The sequence below is a fragment of the Marmota flaviventris genome, chromosome 6 (genome assembly GCF_047511675.1).
Source record: "Marmota flaviventris isolate mMarFla1 chromosome 6, mMarFla1.hap1, whole genome shotgun sequence".
Taxonomy (NCBI): Eukaryota; Metazoa; Chordata; class Mammalia; order Rodentia; family Sciuridae; genus Marmota; species Marmota flaviventris.
The window spans coordinates 110363076-110389039 of NC_092503.1; the positions used below are offsets into that span (position 1 = coordinate 110363076).

At 48.9% G+C, this 25964-nt stretch overlaps 1 protein-coding gene across 4 annotated transcripts in view; it reads right to left on the reverse strand.

The window, feature by feature from the left end:
- Window positions 1–13803: 13803 nt before the first annotated feature.
- Window positions 13804–25964, reverse strand: part of Rsph9 (radial spoke head component 9) — a 52549-nt gene continuing 40388 nt past the window's right edge. For 2 of the 4 annotated variants that reach the window (XM_071613357.1, XM_027950418.2), the window contains one exon: window positions 15435–15934. The gene's annotated coding sequence lies outside the window, so the exon portion shown is untranslated. Of the gene's footprint in view, window positions 14063–15434; window positions 15935–25964 lie in introns of those variants that run through there. The other 2 variants (XR_011707732.1, XM_071613355.1) reach the window with 2 other exon arrangements.

A 25964-nucleotide genomic window follows, 5' to 3' on the forward strand; every position in this document is an offset into this window, starting at 1 on the left:
GATGGAGGTTGGACAATACATGCTATTTGGATTTGAGCAGGGCTTCTGTTTGTTCACAGGTAATAATCATATCTACCTGTGCAATGAAGAGCACCGTGTGTGTCATCAGTTGTTATTATTTTTAAATAGATGCACAAATGGATCTTCAAAAAGACTCAGCAATTAGTGCAGGATAAGGCAATATAGGTCCAGGGCATTCCAAGGGCACCAGGGAGGATCCCCAAGGAGCCAGGTCCAGCCCAGTCAGGGAATAAGGTGAGGACAGTGGACACAGATGCTCTCTGCTCCTCACCTAGCCTTGCATCGCTGGCACCCATAGTCACCCCCAAGGATGCTGGATCTCTGAGAGGCTGGAGCAGGTGGAAGCAGACAGCACTCACCCACAAGCCTCACCTCCTTTCAGGAGGAGAGAAGAGGAAGGGTCGCCCAATCTAGTGAGGAGATGTGCGGGTGGGAGTCAGAATGACAGGGCAAATCCCATCCATGAGGTCCCTTCCTGAATCCTAGAGTTCCTTCCCTGAACACACACGACCCTCTCGGCAACTCTGTGGGTTATCAAGGTCCTCGCTTCTCAGATGAACCCACAGAGGTGAGAGAGCACACATCATTCTCAGTCACTCACTTCAGAAATGGCAGTGGACAGTTGGTTTGAGTCTTTTTGTCCCCCCACCCCCAATCTGCTTCTGATGGGGCAGGGGGTATAGGGGAAAAGAGACTTGGGCAACTCAGGAGGGTAGAGGGAGAGGAGGGAGAGACAGACACCGCTGTGCAGAATGACCTGATCTGAGGGGAGGGCTCCCGGATGGTTAGAGAGAGGGGATGTGGGACTGGCAGGGATGGGTTACAGCCAGGAAGAGATGGAAGGGACAGAACCACAGGGAGGAAGCCCCGCCTGCCCTCCACCCCCATCACAATAGGCATCCTGGCAAACAGGATGGGGATGGAGCAAGGCCCGTTCTCTGTACCAACCCCCCTCCAGCATCACCTGGCCAGGCAGCCCCATTTCCAGCCCTGAGCCCACAGGGACCAGGATGTGGGCAACTAGGGACAGACAAGCCCTGACGTAGACAACTCTGCGACCCCCAGGCCCAGCCTCCGCAGCCACAAGCCAAATACTCTCTGTGGTTTGGGCCCCAGCCAAGCGCCCACACCCCAGCTCACGGGACCGCAACTTCCCTGTTGCATCAGGTTACCAAGCGCGTGCACACACCCCAGCCTGTTACACAACCGTGTGCGCGCACTCGACACCCACACACCCCGGGTGGCGAGACAGTCCCACAGAGGAAACCGCAGCCTTGCGCAGAGGACATGGGCCTCTCTCCAGCCTCCTGGCATCTAGAGCTGGAGGATGGGATGGGGAGGGTACCTGGCCAGAAGCCAGGGCCTGCAGGCTGTCCCACTGGCTCACTGAGAAACCCCAGTAAGTCACGTCGCCTCTCTGCGCCTGTTTCCCAGCCTAGAAAGGAAGATCACCTTCCACCCTGATGATCTAGATACCCATTTACCCTCCAGGGCAGCCAACACCCTCCAAACCACTGCCAACACCCTCCCTTCCCTAGGAATGTCAGCAAGAAAGGGGGGCAGGCATTGTCACAGAGGAGACACTGAGGGCTGGATGAGGTAACCTCTACAAAAAGTCTTTTCTGATGCAGCTCCCCCCAATAGAAAGATCGGGGGTGTTCCTGGAGGAGAACTCATGATCACCCCCTTTCGAGGAAGAGGGAGGCAGTAGCCAGGGTTCCTTTGAGGCTGAACCAAAGAGTAGGAGGTGGAGGAGGGGATTTTTATATGCACTTTCTCTTCCTATTTTTCTACAACAAACACGTGTAGCACACTACTTTGCAAAGGGTGGGGGGGGTGCTTGATGTCTGAACATTCTCTTGGGCATTTGCCCTCTGAACCAGGACAATTTCTTAAACAGGAATGGTTTCAAATGAGCATGGGAAACCTAGATGAAGCACTCCCACAAGTGGGCTTCACAGGGCCTCTAACATGCTGATCTGGGTCACAGCCCTCTAAGAGGACCAATGAGACAAGAGATGCCATCCACTTCGGAGCTCTTTATAGGGGACATCATCAGAGACACTTTCTAGGCACTGCTGGAACCCAGGGTCCCCTGGGAAGCCAAGTTTACCCGGCCGGGTTGCACCTCCATCAAGGAGCCCGCCGTCTCAGGAGGGCACAGAGGCCGGATGCCCGAGGTAACCACAGCTAACTACATGAGTCAAACCCCAAGCCCTCTGTCCAAAACTGGTCCAAGACCTGCATCCTTGTTAGGAAGGCAGGTTGTGACTTGAGAGGGCCCGTGGGTGGCCCTGCAGCCTCCCTGAAGTTACTTAGATCTGCAGTGACCCCTGCTGGCTCTGGCCAAAATCACCCCTCCCCTTAGTCCTCACTCTCACCAAACCCTGTTCCTCCAGCAGCCTTCCCATTAGCCTTGACCCAGCCCTATCAGGATGCACGCTGATCACTCCCAATACCAGCTCCCACACCTCCATATAATTCTCAGGAAAATTCTAAGAAGTAAGTTTCACTCCTGCCTTAATTTGATTTTCAGATGAGAAACTGAGGCTCAGAAGTAAAATAAAGTTATTAACTGACAAAGTTCTGATTCAAATCTGGGTTTCTGACGTCAGAGCTCACTCACTCACCCACTATGCTATTACTGTGCTGTTCTGCTCCTGCCCAATCCCAGGGCCACCTATAGTGTTCAAGTGTAATTTTGTCTGCCATTGCTACCCATTGCTCTGGGGAAGGATTACTCAATGGGCCTTACCCATGCCCTCCAGGAATGGCCCTGTGATCCAGAACTAGCCAGTCATTGTACCATTCCCTCTGGTCAACTAGGATGCAAATTTGATTTTCAAGCCCAGAACCATCCCCTCTTCTGCTAATTGTGTCTTGATTTCCTTTGGGCCATCCCCACACCCTCAGTAAAAGTGACTCGAATGGAGATGACTGTCCCACTATCTCCAGGGGGAGACACATGATTTATTTAGGCCTGGCCACAGTGGTTGGTTCAGGAAGGATATATGGCTGATCCAGCCCAATCAGAGCCAATGCAAGGATATTCCTGGGACCACTGGGGAAAAGAATGGCTTTCTATACCAGAGCTGCTAAACAGCTCAGTTTAAGTTTCCAGGAGCCCTGCCTGGGGAGATCTCCTCTAAGAAGGAAGTCCACACCAGAGAGCAGAGACAAGGTCCTGATGACATTAGTTAAGCTGGGCCAAGAACAGATTCACCCCCGGACACTTCAGCCAATAAATGACTTTTTTGTTATTGTTCTCGTCTTAGCAGGTATGAGTTGGGTTCTTGTTCTTTGAAACAGAGATCTATCAAAGCCCCCCCACCCACTGTTAATCATTATTAACAGCTGTGTCTCCTTCTTGCCTTGGTCTCCTATGCTTATATAGACATACTGGACATTTTTTAAATAAAAATTGACACCACTGCCTACTTCTTTCTTCAAGATATACTCTTTCCATTATTTTTGTGAAAACTCCCTTTCCTAGTTTTCCTCCTGCCCCTCTGAAGTCCTGTCTGGCTCATTTTCCTTTGCTGGCTCCTCTTTGTTTTCAAGTAACAGAAACCAACTCTGGCATTTTTAAGGAAAAAAAATGAAGGCAAAGGATAAAAGAAAGAAAGAATTTATTGGAAAAATATTGAGAAGCTAGTACAGAGAATTGACCAGGAGGGTGGAGTGCCTAGGTTAGAAATGGGACAGAAATGACTTGGCTGGATCTCAAAGTCCCCTTCCATATCAGGAGCAGGATGTCCAAGATGCCCAGTCCCAGGAGAGTGTCTGGTCTGCCGAGCTTAAGTTGCATGGACACCCCTCAGCTATCCCAGGGAAGTCAAAGGGATGCCAGAATAGAATGAGTCTCTAGGGAGTCTTCCAACTCTGGCATGGGAAAGTAACTCATGTGACTTTTCAGCCTACAAGATGGAAGAGAGGAAGCAGCCCAAGAGGGAAACAGAGGCCAGGAGGCCACAAAACAAGGGAGGCCGTTTCCTGAGGTTCTCCCCGGGGCTCTGCTCTTCTCCTTCTACATTGCTCCTTGGGCCTTCTCCTTCCCTCCCAGGATGGCCGCAGCTGCCACTAAAATGCCTACAATCCCCAGGATAGACCTCCAGCCCAGAGATCTGAGTTCAGTGTCCTGAGTCCAGTCCGGTCTTTCCATGTGCCTCTCTACATGGATGGCCATCCACTTAGAGGGTCCAAATGGAACTTTTTCTCTGGTTGCCAGATCCACTCCTTCTTTGGAGGCATCACACCACAAACTAGAGTCATTGCATCATCCTCAATGCCCTGCATGACTGGGGGCCTCCACCCCATACCGGGCCCTTTCTCTAGTATCTGCCTCTCTGTCATCACCACCTAGTGAATTCCCTGTGACATAAACTTCTATCCATCTGCCCTTCTTCAGTAACAGAACTCCTGATCTGACCTGTAGCTGTGATCATGTAGGCCCATGGCTGCCTAGAACAAAGACAGTGAGGTGAGATGGTATGACCAAGCTCTAGCCCTATTTTGCATTTTATTTAGAGACAGGGTCTCACTGAGTTGCTTAGCACTTAGCTGAGGCTGGCTTTGAACTCACGATCCTCCTGCCTCAGCCTCCCAAGCCGCTGGGATTACAGTTGAGTCTGTGCTGCCCAAGCTGGCCTCAAACTCCTGGGTTCAAGTGATACTCCTGCCTTAGCCTCCTGAGTAGCTGGGACTACTGTTCTGTGAATGCATCACTGTACTCTGCTAAGTCTCAGCTTTAATATCACTTCCTCGGGGAACTTTCCTAGATCACACAAACTCAGGCAGGTTCAACTGGGAGAAATTTCTCAGCCCTGTGCCTCTCTCCAGGGCTTTTTATGTTTGTATCTAAGTTATTATTTTTTTTGTCATATAATAGTTGGTTAATTGTTTTCCTCTCCATTTGAACACAATGTCCAAGAAAGCAGGAACTGAATCTGTCTTTTTACCATTGAATCTTCAGCACCTAGAATATAGTAGTCACTCAATAAACTTTTTTGATGAATGAACTTCACTTTTGTTTTGTTTTGTTTTTGTTTTAGTATCTGGGAACTTCACATTTTAAATGAAATTACTGAGCCAGACATGGTGGTATGCACCTGTAATCTAAGTAACTCAGGAAACTGAGGCAGGAGGATCCCAAATTCAAGGACAGCTTAGACAATTTAGCAAGACTCTGTCTCAGAATTTAAAAAATTAAAGACTGGGAATGTAGCTCAGTGGTAAAGCACCCATGGACTCAATCCCCAGTATCAAAACAAGGAAGAGAGATTATTGTATTTTTCATTGACCAGATCTAGTCCCCGCAGTTGCACAGTTGCCTCCAAAGGGCCAAAGAGCTGTCCAGACTCACAGTGATCTTTGGGGACATTGTCTTCTACCCTCCCACCCCAACCCAAACCATTCCCAGGAGCCAGGTGAATCCCAGGGAGGCTCCCCACATAGAAGTAGTTCCAAGTTGGGGTACCTAAACTTCAGATGTCAGACTGGAAGGGCCTTCAGAGCTCATGGGACTCAGTCCAATGTATTCACAGGGCAGATGAGGAAACTGAGGTCAGAGAGAATGAAGATTTGCCCTCAGCTGTAGAACGAGCTAGAGGAACAAAACCCCAAGGTTCCTGGCTCCCATTTCAATGCTGTTTGCCACACAGGGTAGGGTCCCTGGGGAAGAAAAAGTCTGCAGTTTGGAATGGAAGCTCCCAGCCTCAGAGGAGAAAATTCACCCTCACTCTACCCTGGAGTAAAGAGCACCACCCTGCAGCCCAATAAGCTGGGTACAAATCCGATCTTCACCTGTCTTCCACAGTATAACCTTCAGCAAATGTCCCAACCTCTTTATACCTCAGTTTCTTCAATGAAAAAAATATATATGTACACAACAGTAATGGTATTAACTTTGTAGTAATGTTGGGGAGATAAAATGAGTGGACACATACAAAGTGTTTGGAAAAGGCTTGATTGTGTAGTATGTGCTCAATAAACATGAAAGCATATCATCAAAGCTCTCCATGTCCTAAGCCAGCAGAAGGCCTTCCCCTGAGGAGTGATTTGCAGTGGCAAGATCTGCATTTCCCAGAGTGTGGGTGGAAGCCAGGGCCCCCTCCCCAGGCTGTCAGTGACCCCACCCTCCAACCTCCTGTCTCCAGACTCAGTGGGCCCTTGGCCCCTCCAGTCGCCAGCCTGTCTGCCCGGCTCTCACGCCTGATGCAGAGATAAACATATCCCACGATAGTATTGTTTCCCACTTCCCGTAGCTCTCAAGTGCGATCCTAGGGGGGTAGGATTAGCCAGGCATTCAGGCAGCTTAGGGGTTTGGAAGGATTGAAAGGCTATTCACAGAGCTGGCCAGTCCCCAGTCTATAAAGACAGTGGAGGTAGCTGGGATTGCAGGGAAAGGGCAAGGGAAGCTGCTGGGGCCTGAGCTTCTGGAACATTCTGCTGTCCTCAGCCACACACCACACACACATTTGACATAACTAGAGGGAGGGGCTGCCCAGCTGAGTAAAGAAATGAGACACCCCCCCCCCACCCCCCGCTAGTCATCCCCATCCGTGATCAGAGCCTCTGGTCCCTGTGTTCCCTCAGGTCATGGATGATCGACTAGCAAGGTGCGTCCTAGGAAGGGAGGCCCAGAGCCCTTGGCAGACAGCCCACAGCCCCCAAGCCCAGTAGGCAGGCAGGGGAAGGGGTAGGGGATGAAGTGTGCTTACTTCATCAAGCGGTAGAGTCAGCCAAGGGAGAGAGGCCTTTCTCCTCACTCAGCCAGGGCGGGCCCCCTGCTCTCTCCCCACTCCCCAGTACTCCCAGTCCAGCCACTCTCATGACCTCACTGCCATGACCAAGCCAGGCAGGCAGCCAGCAGCCAGGGACCCGCCAAAATCCACATCCCCCCGAGACCACCACAAGTCAGTCACGGCCAGAACATGTTGCTCAAATAACCTCCACCCACCCAGATGCACATCCACAAGACAGTGTGTCCCACTGCGTGTTTACTCCAGCCAGGCAGGCCCACCTCCCCTCCCGAGAAGGCTGGACCAGGGCTGCCAGTCCTCTACTACACATGGTTCCCAGCTCCTCCTCCCCCTGCAAAATTCTGCTCAGCTGTCTCAACATGGAAAAATCTTCCCTGGGTAACCTTCCTGCTATAACCTTACCATAATTCCACAGTGATGGCAATAGTGATGGTGGTGGTGGTGGTGATGGTGATAGTGATGGTGAGGGTGGTAATAATGGTATTGGTGATGGTGATGGTGTTGGTGATGGTGAAGGTGGTGACGATGGTGATGGTGGTGGTAGTGGTGGTGGTGGTGATGGGGATGGTGGTGGTGGTGGTAGTGGTGGTGGTGGTGATGGGGATGGTGGTGGTGGTGGTAGTGGTGGTGGTGGTGATGGGGATGGTGGTGGTGGTGGTAGTGGTAGTGGTGGTGGTGGTGATGGGGATGGTGGTGGTGGTGGTGGTGGTGATGGGGATTGTGGTGGTGGTGGTGGTGGTGGTGATGGTGATGTGGTAGTGATGGTGATGGTTGGTGATAGTGGTGATGATGGTGTTGTTTGGAATGGTGTTGATGATGGTAATGGTGGTAGTGGTGGAGGTGATTATGATGATGATATTAGAGGTGGAGATGATAGAGATGAAGTGGTGGCAGTGGTGATGAGGAGCTGGTAGAGGGGATAGGGATGGTGAAAGTAGGGGAGGTAGAGATGGTGGTTGAGGTGTTGGAAATGAGGTGAGTAGGGGTGTCCCCTTTCTTTCTCTAAGCATCAACCAACAATCATCCATGACCTCGAGGACTACAGGAACACTGTGTTGATTAGAAAGTGTACAGGGCACACAGCACAGAAGGTTCCCAGAGCAATGGAAGTAATGACCCCTCCCCCAGTTCCCCAGCAAGGTATAATATGCTCCTGTCTGGGACTTCAGACTATCCTCCAACTCGAAGTAAGTATTATCTGGCCTAGCATCTGCTGAGGCTTCCCCTGAGGCGTGGGAGGCAGAGGACCCTATAATGGGATCCCAACTAACTGGAGTAAACTTGGGTCTGATCATAGTGCTTATTGGCAAGGTTATTGGGAGGATTGAAATAAATATCCTTAGAAAGGCATGGCATAAAATAGTGGCATAAGAGGGGGCTGGGATTGTGGCTCAGCAGTAGAACGCTCGCCTAGCATGGCCGGGACCTGGGTTCCATCATCAGCACCACATAAAAATAAAGGCATTGTGTTGTGTCCATCTACACCTAAAAAATAAATAAAGGGTTTTTTTTTTTTAAGTAGCATAAGAAATGATGGATATTTTTCATTCTGTTTCCAGGGCTTTCTTACCAAGCCTCACCTCCCCACTCCCCCAGCCCACCTCCTCTGCCATGCGTCTCCATGCATTCACTTTCTAGATCTACCATAACAAATCGTCACAAACTTTGTGGCTTAAGATGACAGAAGTGTGTTCTGTCACAGCTCTGGAGACCAGAAGTCTAAAATTAAGGAATCAGCAGAGCCAAGCTCTCTTCCAGCTTCTGGTGGCTGGTCCCTGCCTCTATCTTCACCTGAGTCTTCACATGACCTTCCTCTGTGTCTCTGTGTTCCTTTCTGTTTCTTATAAGGACTTTTATTGGATTTAAGATCCACCCTAATCCAATATTATCTCATTTTAATCTTTACCTTCATTGTATTTGCCAAGATCTATTTCTAAATAAAGTCACAGCCTCAGATTCCAGGTAGACATAAAATTTGAGGGACCACTATATCCCCTGTCACAACCTCTGAATAAGCCAAACTTAATTCCTCAATCCTATATCACCTGGCACAACTGCAGCCCTGTCCAAGCTGCCCTGGGACCCACACTCAAACCCTGCAGTGGCCCAGGCCCCTGACCAGTGCCCAGCTCTGCAGCGCTATGCGTGCATAAGCTCAGATTCCCTCTTAGCTTGGCGGTGAGAAAGGGGGATTCTAGGCTTCAGCCGGAGCCCATAGGGGCCTCTCTGCTCGGAAATGCTTCTTCCTCTCCCCCTGGCAGCTGTTTGGCTTGGCGGGGGTCCAGCTGGCAAGTTCAGCAGCCAAGGAGCCCTTGGGGGGCAGGGGAGGGAATGGTGTGGGGCAGGCAGCTCCCTGCTCAGGCCCAGGCCCTGGGAGCTGGGCCAATGGCGGGCCTCCCTGCTGGCTGGCTCCAGCCCCCTCACCCTTGGTTCTCCACCTCCTGGTCTCCTGTCCTCCCCATCCCACAAAGGGGAATTCTGGAGACCCTCCACCACCCGCCCCAGCCAAGGAGAAGACGTGCCGAAGAGGAGCATCAGCTGGCAAAGCAAGAAACACACACACAGCAAGAACAGTCGGCCTTGCTGCAGATCTGCTGGTACAGCCTCTGCATATTCTTTCAGGGCACCCTGGGACAACTTGAACTCCTTCCAACATCTGGATACCCTGTCCCCTGCTCCATCCACATTCCCAAACTCTCCTGTCCCCAGTGTCTCCTCTAAAGCACTTGCCTCCTCTTTCCAGAGCCCCTCTGAACCACCAAGCTATTGCTCATTCTTCTGAGTCAGGCCTCCCTTCAGGTAAGCAGGATAGGAAATGAAGTCTCAGACCCCACAGATCCTTTACCACGGATAAGAATGTGGTTAAAAAAAAAAAAAACTTGAAGAAGGTCTTTAGGGTCCATTCCGTGTAGTTTAATCAAAGCTCTACACTGAATACCTGTGGAAACCTCGACAGGTAATAACTGTCTGAGCCTCTGGCTCACACCTGTAATCCCAGCTACTCAGGAGGCTGACGCTAAGGAATATTACAAGTTCAAGGCCAACCTTGGCAACATAGACCCTGTCTCTGCCATTGGGGATGAAGCTCAGTGGCAGAGCTATATTGCACGCAAGGCCCTGGGTTTAATCCCTAGTATTAGGGAGTGGAGAATGATACTTCGCATAGTTAATTTCTGGGGTTGCAAAGATAAAATCACATTGCCTCTGAAAGAACACTGGTACTCTCTAAATGAAAACAACTTAACTATATGCCAAGCACCTTGTTTAGCACTTTGCATTGATTATTTCATTTAATCCTAATAATAACCTTCTATGAGATAGCAACCAATTCACACAGCTAAAGGAGCTAAGCAGTTTGGGTTCCAGGAAAGGTAAATGGCTGAGCAGGGATTTGTCTCCAGGGATTTGCACTATGAATCCGACCCTGTACTCTAAAACAGCATACTCTGGCAGAGTCGACATGGTAAGTAGTATTAGTGTTACTATGAATATTCATATTGTTATGGGCTGTGCAAGCTAAGCCTAGGCCACAGAGAGCAGCCACACTTACTGAAGTGCAGGGGTTTGGGGGGGGGGGCTGCAGGTGCAGCACAGAGGTCTCCCTCCCCCTGTACGCACAGATTTGCATGCAGTTTGCAAGTAGGGTTCTGCCTGGCTGCCTCTGCAATTCTGAAGTCCCGGATGCTAGGGTCAGCCCATCTCAGCCTCTCAGCCACAGGAGGAGACCATTGAAACTGAGTCTCTGGAGGCGCTTATGCCTTGGCACATCTGGAAGCTGTTAGCCTTCTCTGCCTGCCTCCTGGAGCCAGCTGTTTGCGGTGGCTAATTCTGGGAAGTGCCCCTCTGTCAGCAGCTGCCTGTGGGGACAGGATTGGGGGTTCCTCACCACCAAACCAGTGAAACGGGAGGGAGCTGGGCAGGCGGCAGAGGGTTAATTGAATAACCACAGCCGTCACCCAGAAGAGCTGTTCTCCTCCCCCAGCCCTGCAGATAGCCATGGGGTTACTATGGGTTGAGTAATGAGAAGGAAAGAGAGGGGGAGGAGGCAGGGAGGACCAAGAAGCAGAGATGGAGAGAATGTTTCTGCTGTAAAAGATCTTCAAAAGGTCATCTGATATTGTCCATCCTCCTGTTGCCTGGGGGTCACAGTGACCGTGCAGTATAGTGGAAAGAGGGCATCCTTTGTAGTTGAGCTGAGCTAGGTCATGATCCTGACTCCATCACTGTTGGTCTCAGTGACCTTGAGAAAGGTCCTCAGCCTCTCCAGGCCTAAGAGTCTCATCTGGTGATGGGAGAGCTCTACCTCCCTGGCAAGACTTCTGGGAGATGTGGTCTGGTCCATGCTCCAGAACACGGACTTCTTCCTTCTAAGAGCAGCAGGAAGCTAGGAGAAACATCTTCCCCTATCTCCAGCCCCTGCCCCGCCTTCCAGAATCACTCTAGCTTCTGCCTGCATCATACAGGCCTCACTGCAGACCTGCTCTCAAAGGCACACCCTCCCTAGAGCCTGAGTGGCCCACCTCTCTGCCCAGCTTTGCCCGCCTCGTGTTCTAAGCTTGTTGAACGCCATCCTACCTCCCCACAGGAATTGGCAGCTCCTGTCAGCTTCCATAGCCCCAAATCTCCCTTTGCCCACAGCCTCCTTCCCTATGGCCTCAGGGAGGTGATTGGATACCTCTGAAGTCAATCATCCTGGGGTTTAACCATCATCACGGCTAAAGATGCCTCCTTATATGCTATCACATGTAAGTTTCATCATGAGTCTGAAGATAAAGCTTAACTAATATTTTTATAGATATGGAGCAAAGGACAGATGTTAACATTCATTAGACTTGCTGCATACTAAGCCATCAGAGAAAAGCCGAGGAACTCCTGAACTCTCTCCCAAGAAGATGCAACATTAACAATGAAGGACTGGTTAATATCTCCTACAGGTAATACTCAAAGGGGCTGTGTCCCCAGACAGCTGCCCTCTCCTCATCCTGGCTGGAACACTCAGAGAACCACTGCTAAGCCCTAACTGGAACTGTTCTTCACCTACAACTGGGTGGCACCTACACCCACTTTCACAAGTTCCTGGCTGGGCTTGGTGGCGCATGACTGTAATCCCAGCGGCTCAGGAGGCTGAGGCAGGAGGATAGCGAGTTCAAAGCCAGCCTAAGCAACTGAGCAAGACCCTGTCTCTAAATAAAATACAAAATATAGCTGGGGATATGGCTCAGTGGTTGAGTGCTCCTGAGTTCAATCCCCAGTACTCCCACCCCCGCAAAAAAAAGTTCCTCCCCTTCCTGTTGTCCCACAAGCTCCAGTCCCCTTGAACAGTGAAATCACATCTTCAGGTCCTCCCCCACGCCCTCCTCCCTGATCCACACAGCCTTAACACCTTTGATGTTAATGCTTTTGTTTTTGTTTTTGTTTTGTTTTGTTTTTGCAATACTGGGGATGTAACCCCTGGGCTACATCCCCAGTCCTTTGTATTTTTTTTTATTTTGAGACAGGGTCTCACTAAGTTGTCCAGGCTGGCCTTGAATTTACAATCCTCCTGCCTCAGCCTTCTGAGCTGTTGGGATTACAGGCCTGTACCACTGCACACAGCAGTTGTTATTTTTAACCACCATTTATCAAGCACTTAGCTTTGTGCCAGGCACTTTAATAAATACTTTTTGACTAGTATCTCATTCAACTGCCCCCACACACTCAGCAACCCCCAAAATGAGTATCATTATATCAGTCTTACAAATGAGGAAACCAAGCTTCAGAAAGAGACCCTTCCTTCATATGCTACACAATCCCAGTCTGTGGGAACAGCAACTCTGGCCCTACAATGGGCCCAGAAGCCCCGCACATTATCAAGTAGACTCCCAAGTTCAGCTGGATCAAAGGATCCCAGACCTGAATGGTCGGTCACCTCAGTGTCAGCTCCACCTGCATGCCTACCAGATGCCTCAACCTCAAAATGTCCAAAAACACCTCTGAGCTTTTCCTCAAAAAAGCATTTCCCCAGAGCTTCCCGCATAGCAGCTCAGAGTGGCTCCATCCTTCTAATAGCAGAGGCTCCAATCAGCAGGAAATCTTATTGGCGCCACCCTCAGAACCCACCACCCCCAACCACCTCCCCTGCTTGACCACAAGACAACCTCCCCCAGCTCCAGGGAGGGTATTTGTGGGGGGAGGGCCTTAGGACTAATGTGATTGAGCAGACAGCCTATGGGAGGCCCCTGTTGAGAGACCAGTTTTATCTCACCTTAAGAAGTTTCATGTTAGGAAAAACGCCTTCACATCCCTGTCTCCTGGGACCCTCACCATTAGCCTTAGACATATCTCTCACTCCCTCTCCTTTTTCTTCCCTACCTTCCATGCGTCCTCCCTCCTTCCTTCTTTCCTTTGCTTTTGTGCAAAATACATACTGAGCATTGGCTCCATTTGTAACACAGGAAGGTGGGGGTTACAGGGGCACTAGTGTGGTTCCAGGGCCCCAGGGAACTGAAAACTGTACTTGTGGTTTCTATAACAAGACCAAGATGTTGGGTAAGGAACAAAACCAGCCCTGGGCCTCACTAGCAGGTACGCTCAAGGATGCAGGGAACTCACTGGAAAAGCAGATCTGAGCCTAGGCTGGGGATTTTCAGATAGTCCAAGGTAGGAAGGAGGAAGGCAAGATACTGGGACAGCGGACAGTTTGAGCACAGGCTTGGCGATAGCAGACCAAGTTAGGAGAGCATCCATCTGGTTGGAGCAGAAAGGTCACTTGAGGTGAGGTGGGGTCCAAGGAGCATCCTGAGTGGTGAGAGAAGAGGACCATCAGTCAGACCTCCCAGCGGGATTGGCCATAAGAATAACAGTGGCACAGCAAAAGCACGATGCTGCACCTACTCTGACCTGGCCACGCCTCTTGGGCAAGTCACTTTCCTGTGCCTTGGATTTCTCACCTCTAATAGAGAAAATAATCCCCACCTCACGGAGTGCTTGTGAGGATTAAATGGGATGATGTATATGAAAACTTCTGGCATCACACTTCATAGACGCTTTTTGAAAATGTTTATTGAATCTGAGCAAATGAAGGCGGTGGGTGTGAAGCGCTCATTCAAGAGGTTTCGTCATGGAAGAAGAAGCGGATTGCACAACAGCCGAGTCAGCGCGGGGTCAGGGGAGGCTGTTTCTGATCCCAGGGAGACCTGTGGGGGTTTGCGAGCCGAGGATATGGATGCTGCCAAATGAGGGCCGGGAGGAGAAGTCTCAAGAACCAGTAGTGGGGACAGTCACACAGCCCTGCGAATATCCTAGAACCATCAAATTGAACACTTTAAGTGGGTGGATTGTGTGGAATGTGAATTTTATCTCATAAAACTGTCCAAAAAAAATGTCTGGAGAGACCCACTAGCTCTTAAGGTACCCCCAGATCACCCTGCACTACCAGATGTTCCACACATGGACCCGAAGGCCCTATGCTGCCCGCACCACCACCCAGAACCATTCACAGCTTTTCTGTTCACCCCAGTGAAACCACATCCCCGCCACCACCTCCTTCCCTTCCCCATCCCTCAGGCAAACTGAAGCAGTGTTCCAGAAAGAGGGCGGGAAGGGGACCTGATTCTAGCCCTGGCTCTGCCTCCAATGTGCTGAGGGCTTTCCCCTCTGGGCTCAGCCTCCTCCTGTGTGCACAGGCAGAATGGGAGGAGGTGAAGGGCCTGGGCCCCAACAGGTTCCTGGGTGACTGCCAGGCCCTCTCTCACCAGCTGAGAAAACTCTGCACGTTATACATCCTCTTTGTGTCTCATCTAAAATAGGGAAACTCAGGCTGGGTATGTAGGTGAGTGGTAGAATGTTCACCTAGCATGTATGAGGCCTTAGATTCCATCTCCAGCATGGCGAATAAATAAATAAGTAGGAATCTCAGAGGATTGCACAAAGATTAAATGGGTTACTAGATACAAAGCACTCAGAGGAAGAGCCCAATTAATATTAACTCCTTATACCATTATGACTGTGTGGAGGAGTAGTCAGTCAATGGTCTTCGAGGTGATTTCTGTGATTTCCTCACAGAAGAATCATTTCCCCAGGATGAACAGTGTCATATCCCTAGAAAGCAAGAGTGCAGCAGCTTCTAGACTAAGTAGTTTTCTTAGGTTTGTTCCATGCCTGCTCCAGTGGGGATTGTGAAGTTTTGTTTTGTTTTGGGTTTTTTGTTTTTTTGTTTTTTGTTTTTTTTGGTATCAGGGATTGAATCCAAGGGCTCTTAACCACTGAGCCACATTCCCCAGCCCTTTTTATTTTTATTTTTTATTTTGAGACAGGGTCTTATTAAGTTGCATAGGGTCTCCCTAAATTGCTGAGGCTGGCTTTGAACTTGTGACCGTCCTGTCTCTGCCTCCAGAACCGCTGGGATTTCAGGCGTGCACCCTTGCACTCCGCTGACTGTGAACCTCTTGAGAGCAGAGGACCCCTAGCACACGTTTACCAGATGGAGTCCTTTTAGGGAGGCAAGTGTGTGAAGGCGGAGAGACAAGCTAAAGGGTGGAACCTGAGCCAGATCAGGAGCACAGCAGGAAAGTATCAAAAGCTCACACTTACCAAGTATCTGACCCCTCACCAGGCACTCCCCCCACTAAATGCCTTTCATGCATTAGCTCATTTGTTCTTCACAAAAACCCAAGTGAGTTTTTATTATTCCTGTTGTACAGATGAGGAAACTAAGGCACAGAGTGATTAAGGAGTCCCCAACATCACATAGCTAACAAGCAACGGAGCTGGGATTTGTACCCAGTATGAATCCAGAGAACATGCCCCCAGCTACTTACATTGCCTCATAGGTCTACAAAATACAGCATATGTCACCCAGTGGCCTGGCCACTGCACAAATGAGATGGAAGAGTCCTGCCCAGCCAGAGACTAAGGTTGAGAAGTAGGAAAAAGGGCTCAAGAAGTCCCCTCTACAGAAATTTTTTTGAGGAAAGGGCAGGCCATTCCCAGCCCAGGCCTGCTTGCAGGTCGGGGTCTGGACAAGATCACCTTCCAGGACCTCCACCAATTTTTGAGTCTCTCTTCTGAGCTGAGAGCCCTGAGGGCAGGCATCTAATTCTGAGGTCCTTCAGTGGGTCCAGCTTGGAGCAGCGACTGAGGCCAGAGGTTAAAAGCAGGAAGCACCAGAGATCCTGTAGAAAGACAAACGTTATTCTGACCCAAGTCCCTGCCCAACAGTCAAAGGCTCCAAAGAGGCTCGATGGGTGGCAAGCAGGGAATAAGAGTGGGTTTTCCAGCTCCAAGACCTCCAACCCCAGCCCAGAGTGACCTGTCCCCTCCCCACTGCCCTTACTTTCAAGTGTGTATGCATAGACATCCTGGCCCCAAGAAGATGGGTCCAACGTCCTCTCAGGGTGCAACAACCCTCAGCTTTGATTTATACCCGTGAATACTCTCTCCAGGAAATTCATTCATTCATTCACTCTTCTTTCCATGAGTTTTCACTGAGTTCTGCTAAGCTCCAGGCCCCACATGATACAAGCCCCCCAAAAATTACCCACCTAGTGGAGAAAATAGCACCTGGACTTATAAGACCAACAAAGATCCTGACCAGTGAGCTGGGTAGAAAGAGGATATGTGGGCCCTATGGACATCTTCAAGGAGGGAACGTCTGAGCTAAGCCTTGAGGGCAAGAGGAACTTTCCAGACAGTAGCCAGTCGGGAAACTGAAGGTCATATGGTAGTGACTTGCATGTACAACCGAAAAGCAACAGCCACAGGCAAGGCCAAGAGAGAAGAAGAGCGAAGGTCAGGAGCCACGCTACAGAGGCCCTTGCAGGATCCTGGGCTGCACTGGCAGAGGCAAGATGAACCTTGAGGATCAGTAAGCAAGGGAGCAGCACTGTCTTCTTTCTGGTTTAGACAGACTAGGCTGGTAGGGAGAAGGATCAAAGGGGAAGCTGGGCCTTGTTAGTCAATTTTGCAGTCCGCAGGCCTCTCCAGCCCTTCGCAATGTGCTGGCTGCCTGGGACCTGGCCTCCTCATACCCACCATCTACATGTGTTTGAACCACATTCCATGCACAGGCATGCTAGGGGAGTGAAAAGAAGAGGACCCGAGTGGCTGGGCCTGTATCCTGCCCTAAGCCCCAAGGGTGTGTGTGATGTTTGCTCTGGCCAGCCCTTACTTCTCTCAGCTGGGACCCCAGCAGGGGCTCAGAGAAGAGCAAGAGAGAGCCAAGACTTACTGAGCACCTAATATATCCATGAACCTTCCAAGGCTTAACATATGAAATCCTATTGCTGGTGGGACTGCAGCCACTGTGGAAAGCAGTATGGAGATTCCTCAGAAAATTTGGAATGAAATCATCATTTGACCCGGTTATTCCATTCCTCGGTATCTAACCAAAGGACTTAAAATCAGCATACTATAGTGACACAGCCACATCAAGGTTTATAGCAGCTCAATTCACAATAGTTAAGCTACGGAACCAACCTAAGTACCCTTCAACATATGAATGGATAAAGAAAATGTGGTATAGCTACACAATGGAATATTACTCAGCCATAAAGAAGAATGAAATTATGGCATTTGCTAGTAAATGGATGGGACTGGAGACTATCATGCTAAGTGAAAAAGCCAATTCCAAAAAACCAAAGGCTGAATCTTTTCTCTGATATGCAGATGCTAACATACAATAAGAGGGGTGGGAGGGAAGGAAAGAAGTTCATTGGATTATACAAAGGGAAATGAAGGGAAGGGAGGGAGATGGGACTAGGAAAGACAGTAGAATGAATTGGACAGAACTTTCCTATGTTCATATATGAACACACAACCAGTGTAAACTTCACATCATGTACAACCACAAGAATGGGAAGTTATGCTCCATATATATATAATATGCCAAAACACATTTTTCTGTTATGTATAAATAAAAATAAAAATATTCTATGAAGGAGATTCTATTGCCAAACCCATTTTACAGAAGGAAAAAGTAAAGCAGACAAAGGCCCCATAGTATATACCATGGGGACCGAAAACCAGGTCCACTAGTTCCTTTTGTTTAATCAATAAATCTGCTTATCAAAACCAGAGGATGGGTTCTAGGACCCTTGAAGAAACCAAACTCCTTGGATGCCGAAGTCCTTTATGTTAAACACATAGTATTTACATATAACCCATGCTCATTTTCCTGCATACATAAATCATCTCTAGGTTATTTACAATATAAATGGTATGGAAATAAATCCTACAATGTAAATGGTATGGAAATATTGTTATACTGTTTAGGGCATAATGACAAGAAATAAAGAGTCCATGTTCAGTACAGACGCTATTTCTATTTATTTATTAGTCTGTTCACTCCTCGTTGAATGTGCTGACGCAGAACCCAAAGACTCAGCAGAACCCAGGAATGCGGAGGGCCCACTATGCTTCCTAAGCCATTGCTCTGTGCCAGGCGTGTTCTAGGCTCTTTGAAGACTAAACAGTGAATCTCCAAACAGTTCATGCTGTAACCAGCCTGTGCCACACCTCCTTGGGGTAGGATGAAGGTCAGGAACAAGGATCGTTCCTCATGCGTGGAGTTGAAGCTCAAGTGTCCCAGGGCATGATCAGCCCAGTCACCAAAGAGAAAGAACAGCCACTCTGCTGAGGAGCAGGTGGGCTCTAGAGTTCATGACCCCCTCTCTGAGAGCTGGGCTACTGAACGGAGGACACAAGGCTTGAATCCTCAGCATACCCACTCAGTGCCCTCCCTGGTCTCTTTGGGCTGTGCCGAAACTCTTAAAGGTCACGTCCCTTGGTGTCCTGGAGTCAGGAGGGGATAGACACAAGCTGCCCGGAGGACCTTATGCAGGACATGGGAGACATGTTGTCCCACCCCCAGCCTGCTCCTAGCCCAGCAACTCAGGGGCCTACCTCTGGCCTGGGGAACAGAGTAAGTGGGTAAGAGAAAATGGTAGGAATCTGGGGCAATGGGGCCACTCCCCTACCTGGGTGGCGGGTGGCTACCTCTGCAACAGTGACTCAGCTGCAGGTCGATAAAGTTGGGGTTAGACTGAGCAGTTTGGTGTTACAATCCTGTACTCAGCTGCCCCAGGCGGAAAGACTCACAGCCAGGTCAGCCTCAAGGTGTGGAGCTGGATGTGTGTGTGCGCTGGAGGATGGCAGGATCTTTGGGGACTTTCTTGAATTCACAAGCCCAAGGCAAGAAAGAATGTCTGGGATCACATTCCTTAGTGGGGTCTACGGAGACCCTGGCCAGACCCTCCTATCTCCCATTCCTCAAGATCCTCCCTAGAAGACTCTTTCTCCAGGAAGCATACCAGTACTAATGGAGTCAACGCATCTTCTCCCCACTGATCAGTGTGCACTGACTGACTCAGGACCTCGCCAGCATTTTCCTCAGACTTATACCCAAGTCAGGGGAGTACTACTTTCCACCCCAACTTCAGGCTCATGCCTCTTGAAATGGTGTTCAAATTTCACATCTGATCTTTTAGCTTCAAATATGTGTATTCTACTCCAGGATATAGCCATATATATTTATTTTTTGGGGGGGAGGGTATGCCAGAGATTGAACTCAGGGGCACACAACCACTGAGCCACATTCACAACCCTATTTTGTATTCTATTTAGCGACAGGGTCTCACTGAGTTGCTTAGTGCCTCACTATTGCTGAGGCTGGATTTGAACTTGTGATCCTCCTGCCTCAGCCTCCCAAGCTGCTGGGATTGCAGGTGTGTGCCAGCATGCCTGCCTTATTTTATTTTATTTTTTTTGTATGTGGTACTGGAGATTGAACTCAGGGGCACTCTACCACTGAGCTACATCTCCAGTCTTTTTCTTTTTTTCTTTTCTTTGGGGGGGTATGGGAGTGAGGGGGTACCATACCCAGCAGCCTTCCTATTTTTTTATCTTGAGACAGGGTCTCACTAAATTGCTGAGGCTGGGCTCCAACCTGTGATCCTCCTGCCTCACCTCCTGAGTTGCTGGGATTACAGGTATGTGCCACTGAGCTGATTATTATTGTATTTTTTAAATAATAATTCTGCCATGCATGACAGCACATGCTTGTAATCCCAATGACTCAGGAGGCTGAGGCATGAGGGTCACAAATTCAAGGCCAGGCAGGGAAACTTTTCAAGTTTTTAAAAAGGGACTGAGGATGTAGCTCAGAGGCAGAACATTCCTGGGTTCAATTCCCAGCACGCGCACACACACACACACACATCATTTTTACTTACAAAGTGAATCATAATTTTTCTCTTAAAATATTCTAGGGATACTGATGCCATAAGAATATGTCTCATGCTTAACTGTAACTTTAAACTACTCAACTTTAGTACATGTGTCATTGTAGACCTCTATTGGAGGGCAAATGAGGCAACAAACTTCACTGGATCCAAGAGCTGTCTTTCTGGTCCTGAAACCCTGACCCCTGCGGTCCTCAGGGCAGCTAGGTAGATGGGCAGCTAGAGGCCTCTCTGTAGTCCTCTCTGCTGACAGGGCATGGCTCAAACTTCACATTCTACTGATGCTACCATGTGACTGGTTTGGAAGCAGTTACCCAGAACGGCAGTGCTTAAATTTAGCTAGAAATTATAATCACTTAGGGATCTTCTGAAAATCTTGACACTCAGCCCACAACTTACACCAATTAAATCAGTGTCTCTTGAGGATGAAATTCACTCAATGGTACTTTTTAATTCTCCCCAGACAATTCCAATGTGCAGCTGAATTTGAGAACTAGCGATTTGGGCCAAACCCTTTATAATGATAGAGATGCTCAGGCCCAGAAAGAAGTGCCTTGCTCAAGGTCATGCAGCAAGGTAATGGCCGGACCCAGAAACTCCACTAACCAAGGCAGACCTCCTGCCCACATCCATCCTCCACACCCCTGTGGGCACTTGTCTGGCAGCCTGCTAATCCCATAAGGATCCTAGAGTTCTTTGTTCAAGACTGGCTGGGAGGAAGATCCCCAGGATAGGCTTCCAGAGCCATTCATCCCAAAGTGCCCCCATTCAAGATGTTCTCTGGAGACAGAATGTTTTAGAGCATTTCCAACCTGGATATTCTCCTTGCCTCAATGCCACCCTGGCTTTAACAGGATTTCATGGAGACTGGGACAGCTGTGGTTTGGGGCAGGGCACCACAAGGAGATATACTATAGCTACAGGCAAAAGCTGGGACAGGCATGGCACACAATTTTTCTGGATCCACCCCGAGAAGCCCAAGTACTTTCCCCTCCCTCCTCTCCCCACCCTCTGATGACGCAGGAACCTCTGCCCTCCACCTCACACCCTTGCCCCAATGGGGAGGTGAGGGAAATCTGCAGCCTGAGGGCTGTCAGCAACTTATTTTCATTCTGGGTCTGGCTGGTTTAAATAGATCCATCCAGGGACCTGTAGAACCTTGTGTCCTATCCATGGGACATACACACACACACACACATACTCAGAACCTGTGGAGAAAGAGGGAGAAGGAGGCATCCCAGGGATTCAGAGTCTTTGAATTGAAGACATTCAGTGGCCAAACGCCATCCTTGGAAGGGAGGAGGAATGGGATCACAAGGAAAGACAAAGAGGCTGAAAGGGGCATCCATCCTTCTACCTCTGCTTCCATCTTCTAACCCAGTGGTTCTCCATCCTGGTCACACATAGAATCTCCTGGGGAGCTTTTACAAATGTTGATGCCTGGGCTCCAGCCCCTGGAAGTTTAACTGTTTGACTTAACTCCGGGAAAAAGTTTGGGGCATCAATTAAATGTGCAGACAGGACCTTTGCCTAATGAAATAACCTCAGTGATGGACGGATTCCCTCACTGGGCAGAGGGCCAGAGGAAGAGCTTGACCTTTCTAGGGGTGCAAGATGGGCACCATACTCTTGAGACCCTAGTGTCATGTACTTCATGAACATAATGCAGTAAAAGGCTGAGGTTAAAGAGAATGAGCAGGTTCTCATTTTCCCTGTCCTCCTTCCTTGCCTTGGACAAATCACCTGCTTCCCAGAGCCTCAATTTCTTTCTTTTTTTAATATTTAATTTTTAGTTTTAGGTGGAAACAATATCTTTATTTTATTTTTATGTGGTGTTGAGGATTGAACCCAGTGCCTCACACATGCCAGGCGGGCACATTACCACTTGAGCCACATCCCCAGCCCCTCAATTTCTTCATCCACAAAATAGTTGGAGAGAATAGTTGCTACCTGATAGGTACTTGTAAAAATTAAGTGATTAAGTCTACACAGTTCTGAGCATGTAGTAAACAATCAATAAAATGTAGCTAGATCAGTCAGCTTTCCATTACTATAACAAATACCTGAGATAATAAATTTATAAAAAGAAAGGGTTGGCTAGGTGCAGTGGTGCTCACCTGTAATCCCAGTGGCTTGGGAGACTGAGGCAAGAGGATCATAAGTTCAAAGCCTCAGCAACTTAGCAAGGCCCTATGCAACTTAGCAAGATCCTGTCTCTATATAAAACATAAAAAGGTCTGGGAATGTGGCTCAGTGGTTAAGTGCCCCTGGGTTCAACCCCCATTACAAAAAAAAGGTGGGGGCATATTTTGGCTCACAGTTTGGGAGATTTCAGTCCATAAGCAGTTGGCCCTGTTGCTTTTGGGTCTGTGGTGAAGCAGCACATCATGGCAGGAGTAGCAGAACAAAACTGCTTAGTTCAACTCAGTGAGATCCTATCTCAAAATAAAATATAAAAATGACTGGGAATGTGATTCACTGGGTAAGCGCCCCTGGGCTCAATCCCCAACACCAAAAAAATAATGATAATAATAATAATAAAATAAAACAAGAACAAAACCTGCTTGTTTTATGTCCAAGGAGCAAAAACAGAGAAAGAGGAAGGGGCCAGCCAGTGTCTCAATATTCCACTGAAGAGCACACCCCATACCTGAAGACCTGCCACAAAGCCTCGTCTCATAGGTTCCACCGCTTCCCAATAGCGCCTCCCTGGGAACTAAGCCTCCGAAACTTGGGCCTTTGGAGGCATTTCAGATGCAAACTATAGTGGTAGCCTTTTATTTTGAAAATTGAAGCTGAAGCCGGGCATGGTGGCACATACCTATAACCCCAGTGACTTGGGAGGCTAAGACAGGAGGATCACAAGTTCCAAGTCAGCCTCAGCAACTTAGTGTAACCCTATCTAAAAATTAAATAAAGAAATAAAAAGGACTGAGGGCATAGCTTAGTGGTAAACACCCTGGTTTCAATCCCTAGTGTTAAAAAAAAAAAAAAAAAGAAAGTCGATTTGTATGCCTGTGTTTTTAGTAGCATTATTCAAAACAGTTAAAAGGTGGAAGCAAACTACATGCCCATCTATAGATAAATGGATAAGCAAATATGCTAAATTCATACAATGGTATATTATTAGTAATTTTTAAAAGGGAGGCTAGAAAGGGGAAATGAGCTGTTTTCCAGGACATTATTCATTTTTTACTTTCCATATTTTTTATTGGTGCATAAGAAAAGTTGTACATAATGGTGCAATTTGTAAATGCACAGAGTATAACAATATAATTTGGCAAATATGGTTCCCAAGTATTTCCCCTTTCCCAAAAGGAGGAAAATTTTGGCCCAGGTTACAGCCTGGGTGACCCTCCAGGACATTATGTTAAGTGAAATCGGTCAGTCACAAAGAGATGCTGTGTGGGTCCACTTACATGAAGTTACCTGGGGCAATCAAATTCACAGAGAGAGAATGGTGGTTTATGGGTGCCAGGGACACAGGGGTTGGGGACTTATGTGTTTAATAGGTACACAGTTTCAGTTTGCAAGAAGAAAAGAGCTCTAGAGATGGATGATGGATGGTGGCGACCGATGCACAACAGTGTGAAGGTATTTAGTGCCAGAGGAACTCTACACTTAAAAATAGTTCAGATGGGCCTTGGGGTGTAGCTCAGTGATCAGCACTTGTCTAATATGTGCCAGGCCTTGGTTTCAATTTCCAAGATGGTAAATTTTTTTTTTTTTTTTGGTGCTGGGGGTTGAACCTAGGGCCTTGTGCATGTGAGGCAAGCACTCTTCCAACTAAGCTATATCCCCAGATGGTAAATTTTATGCATACTTTACCACAATAAAAAAATTGGGCAAAAATAAATAAATAAAAGCCAGAATTAGCCACATCCTTGACCTGAGCAATGCTGTGCTCCTAGAGAAGGGTAGACACATGGCCTTGCCTTCAGACCTCTCCTGAGATAGATATAGGGGGACAGATGCTAAATGAGTGAACTCAGGATTTACACTGATAATAAACAGGAAATCATAGATAGTTTTAAAAATTGCATGGTAGGCAGGCTTCAGGGTGAGGACATTGCGGGGGGTGACAGGAGACACAGGACAGTGGTAGAAAATGGGAGTTGAAGCCTTCCAAACATGGGCACCCAGGGAGAAAAGGACAAGCACTGGAGGGGGAAACCCCTGTCAAGGCCCTGGGAAGAGTGTGCCAGAAGCCTGGGCCACCTCCTGTCTTCCTTCCACAGGAGATCCTTGTTTACTCTGCTAGGCTGGAAGCGAATGTAATCAAATTACGACTGTCTCCAGTGGGCAGGGCAGGGAGGGAGGCTGGAAAGGGGAAACGAGCTGTTTTCCAGGACATTATTCATTTGCTCTTTCTCCAGCTCCCTCTGTCCCCAAACCCTTTGCTCCCTTTCTGGTTTCCCTTGTCCTGCCATCTCCTACCCTCCTTCTCGCCATCAGTTCCCTGGGCAAAACCAAGGTTGGTGGAGCAGAGCTGGAACTTCTGTGTCCCAGCAAGTGACCAAAGGCAGGACAACCAGGAATGTCCAGCTTCCAGAGAGCCTTTGTTGGAGACCACCTAACCCCCAACAAAGAGACTCTCCAGCCCCTCCCACCTCCCAAGCAAAGAACAAATAGTATCTGTTACTAGAAGCCCAGTTGCTTGGTTGATTAGCTCTCTCTCTCTCTAATTTGCTGGGTCTTTAGGGGAAAATCACATGTCCTCTCTGGGACAAATGCTGGGAGTGGTGGGTCATGTCAGGAAAAAACCCTCTGCCTTCCCTTTCCTGCCATCCAGGACTGATGTGAGAATAAGGGGTGATTCCACCCATGAGGAACCCTCAGATCCGAGACCCGGAGGCCTACGACAGATAAAATAAACAGAACTTCAGCAACAGGGGCAGCAGCTGAGGGTGTGGGAGGCCCTGTAGAGATGGACCTCCACAGAGATCCAGGGACCAACATGGCCTGGCAGCCATGTTGGTCCTCAATGCCCCCCAAGGATCCATCCATCCCCCTCCACACAAGCTTACATACAGTTTCTAACAAAGGGGAGTAGCGGGACACAGGTCCCTTTGAAAGCCAAATGGGTTACAAAGGGGAAAGAAAGCAATTGCCCTCTTCCTCCGTTCTGGCCAGCTGCCTTCCAATGACCCAACAGGAGTGAGCAGAGAGGCCAGCTCCACTGCCTCCCCTGGGTTCTCACGTTCCACGTCCTGGCAGCTCTTAGTCATAAATACATCAGAAAATCTTCTCTAGGGTCAAAAGGAAATTGTGAACAAAGAGGAAAGTTGGCATTTTTCCAAGCATTGAGTTCTGACAGTCCCCCCTACACACAGGAGCTATCCATGGAGCATGTGTGTGCTCACTCAGACCACATGGGCACAAGTTCTCACATCCCTTTAGTATTTATTACTAATACTCACAACTGGAATAAATTCATCCCAAAACTGCCAGATCCAAAGCTCACTCAGTTTCCAGAAGCCAGGAAGATGGCATTGAGGAAATGTTGTGACTGTCCCTATCCTGGCCCTGCCCCTACCACTTTCACCTGAAGCCAATCTCCTTGGGGTCAAAATGGCTTCTGTGGCAACAGCAGGGGCAGAATGAGGACATGAGAACAGAGCTCCACGAGACCCTATCCTCTCCCTTCTGTGCCCAGCCCAGCCCAGCGATGGAGGCACAAAGGAAGAACCTATGCTTTCACTCAGAGTGACTGAAGCCTAGAATTAGGAGGTGACCTCAGCGATCCCTTGGCCAGCATTTCACTTTACAGATGAGGTCATGGGAGCCCCAAACAGTGCAGGGATAAGCCTCAGGCGCCACAGGCACTGAGAGGCAGGGCTTGCACGTCTCCCTACTCCACTCATCAGCAGGGACTCCCCAGCCTTCTTCAGCTGTCGCCTTCCTCTCTCTGCCCACCACTCTGTGGCATTTGTCCCCCATCTGGATCCTAGGATCCAGAAGAAAA